The sequence below is a fragment of the Palaemon carinicauda genome, chromosome 14 (genome assembly GCF_036898095.1).
Source record: "Palaemon carinicauda isolate YSFRI2023 chromosome 14, ASM3689809v2, whole genome shotgun sequence".
NCBI lineage: Eukaryota > Metazoa > Arthropoda > Malacostraca > Decapoda > Palaemonidae > Palaemon > Palaemon carinicauda.
This window is the reverse complement of record NC_090738.1, coordinates 51586148-51588647: the sequence shown is the minus strand read 5'-3', so window position 1 is coordinate 51588647 and position 2500 is coordinate 51586148.

The following is a 2500-nucleotide window of genomic DNA, read 5'->3' as shown; positions in this document are numbered from 1 at the left end:
TGAAAGGGAAGTGACCTCTTCTCTGAATCCTTCTTTGAACTCCTTGTTAAATTGAGTAGTGTGATTGCCTATTTTTTCTATGATATCTATATTTTTATTTTGGTAGCATCACAGAGTAGCTTCCTGAGCATAAATATTTTTTGAAAGGTATCATTATATCACACCATTTCTTATGGGTTTCGGGCTCGGGATTCCTAGCAAGTAAATGTTTATTAAACCTTTATGAGTTTACATCTCGCGTATAGACACTAACCTGTTCTAAAGAACGCTTGCATGGTAAGGCTAGATTAATGAACCGAAATATAGCTGGGTCTGTTTCTGTTTTGGTAATTTTATCATCCAGGATGTCATTTAAAAGTTATGAAACAGTTACAAGACATGGCTCTTTCCTTATATTATGATAACTCTCCTCTTGCTTTATTGAATTGAGATATACACTTTCTGGGTTATAAAAATCTGCTAGATGTTGAGTGATATTTCATATCATGAGCAACAACATCAAAGGGACTTACTTAGTTTTGCAAGGAACTGTCCATAGACTAGGGTCTTGATACACTGATTGAGTGCTTCATTTAGTTGCTTAGTCATTATGCTTCTTGAATGTGATATGTCATTCTCTTCCTCACGCTACGTTTGGAGGGTCAGAGGTTCTCTTTTTCTTGCCGCGATTTTAATCTGTGCCATCTAATGTTCTTGGAGTAACTCACCTTCTGTAGTCTTCTTAACTTGATGTTATTGAATAGCAATCCGTAGGTGTTGCTATATTCTCTTTTTTTTTTTTTTTTTTTTTTTTTTTTTTTTTTTTTTTGTGCATTAATGTAGCTTCTATGCCTCTTCCTTCATTTAGCCTTCTTGGATTAAATAGTAACGATATATCACTGAAGGCAAGGAACAATGGCACACTCTTCTTTGCAACATTACTATGGAAAGCATAGAGTTACATCCCTTAGAATGATTTAAATGGTGAAATTAGTGCTTCATTTCTTTGTCCTCCTGATAAAGACAATTTAATTTAATATTATTTGCAGCCTTGATCCTGCAACCATAATTAGAGTCTTTGAAATTGCTAAGGATGAGAGCCCATCCTTTTATCAGATTTTGCCCCTTTTAATGTAAACGATACAGCTAGGATCATGCAATTGCCCTTCACTAAGCCTGATCGTTCATATGTATACCATCTGCATAATGTTAAAAGCTCATGTTATCCTTGGCTCAGGTCTACCTCACTGGTACAGTCCATCAATCCAGTTATAGCTATTTAATATCTTCATGCTTCATAAATAGCATTTGGGATACTAAAGTTAGCGTTAAACTGGCATTTAATCCCATGCTAATTTGGACAGCATTGCATGTCATCAGTGTACCCTGGTAGTAAGCAGCAAACACTCTTTTCTGTCTTTGTAGCCTCTAAAGTCAGTTTTCCCTTCCCATCTATCAAGATTTCTTTCTCTTTAATGAACTAATTCTGCCAAGATAATCAATTAATAAGCTTCATTTGCCAAGAGCAAATGAGTTTCAAATGTCAGACACCACATTTTGCACCACCACTGTTTGTGAAATCAGCATTGTTCTGGGAAAGCTGCGCTTGAAACTTGGCAGCCAGAGTTTTTGGGGTTTTCAAACCCTTGGAGCATTGTGTAAGCAAATAAAGATCATCCACTTTGATACCCCAACATTCCTTTTCAGGGATAATGTTTTAATATATGTCTCTAAGCATGCCAGCAGTGGTCTGTTTTAGCCCTTTTTATCTCCTCTATGATGACCTGCACCTAAAAATCAATTCTTGCATTATGGAATAAGATGAACAGATTCATAATCTGACCCAGTCCTTTAAGGTTCTTAGCTGTTTTAGAAAGCATAAGCCTCATTGCATTTTTTTTAATGGCAGGAATTTCTTCCATTCAAGTGACCTACGAAGAATATTCATACCAAATTTCACTTGTATCACCAATTATACAATTCTCTCCAAATATCAAACTTATATTCTCCTCTACAATGCTGTTGCCTCTCCCTATCATCCAAGGCCTTGCATCATCTCATGTTACGGGCTGCTTATGCAAGAGCCCGTGTTCCCATTTTTAGTTGTAGCAATCTTACAAGAAAGCACAGTGGTAACGCGTTCACCTAGCATTCGCATGGCAGCAGATCGATCACCGCCCAGGTCCGTGACTTTAAGCTGTTTACTGGGGAGGCCACTGCTGTGGTTGGGCACCACAGTGGGGGTTTGGGCTTGCCCGGCTGACGTTCTGGTGAGTATCTATTCTGATGAAACTGGAACTGAAACCAGACAACTTTAACTTTAACTTTTAAGCAAGCAAGCAAGCAAACATCACGTGGAATCTTTATGCTTGAAGGTACCTTCTACCGAGTGAGGGAATGCAGGTGTATTATGCGGGAAGGAATGCGGGCTTCCGTTGAGATTGAAGGTATGAACAGGTGACATAGAAGAGGTTGGAAAAAGAAAATTAATTATCCCGTAACGGAGAATATTCTAGAAGAT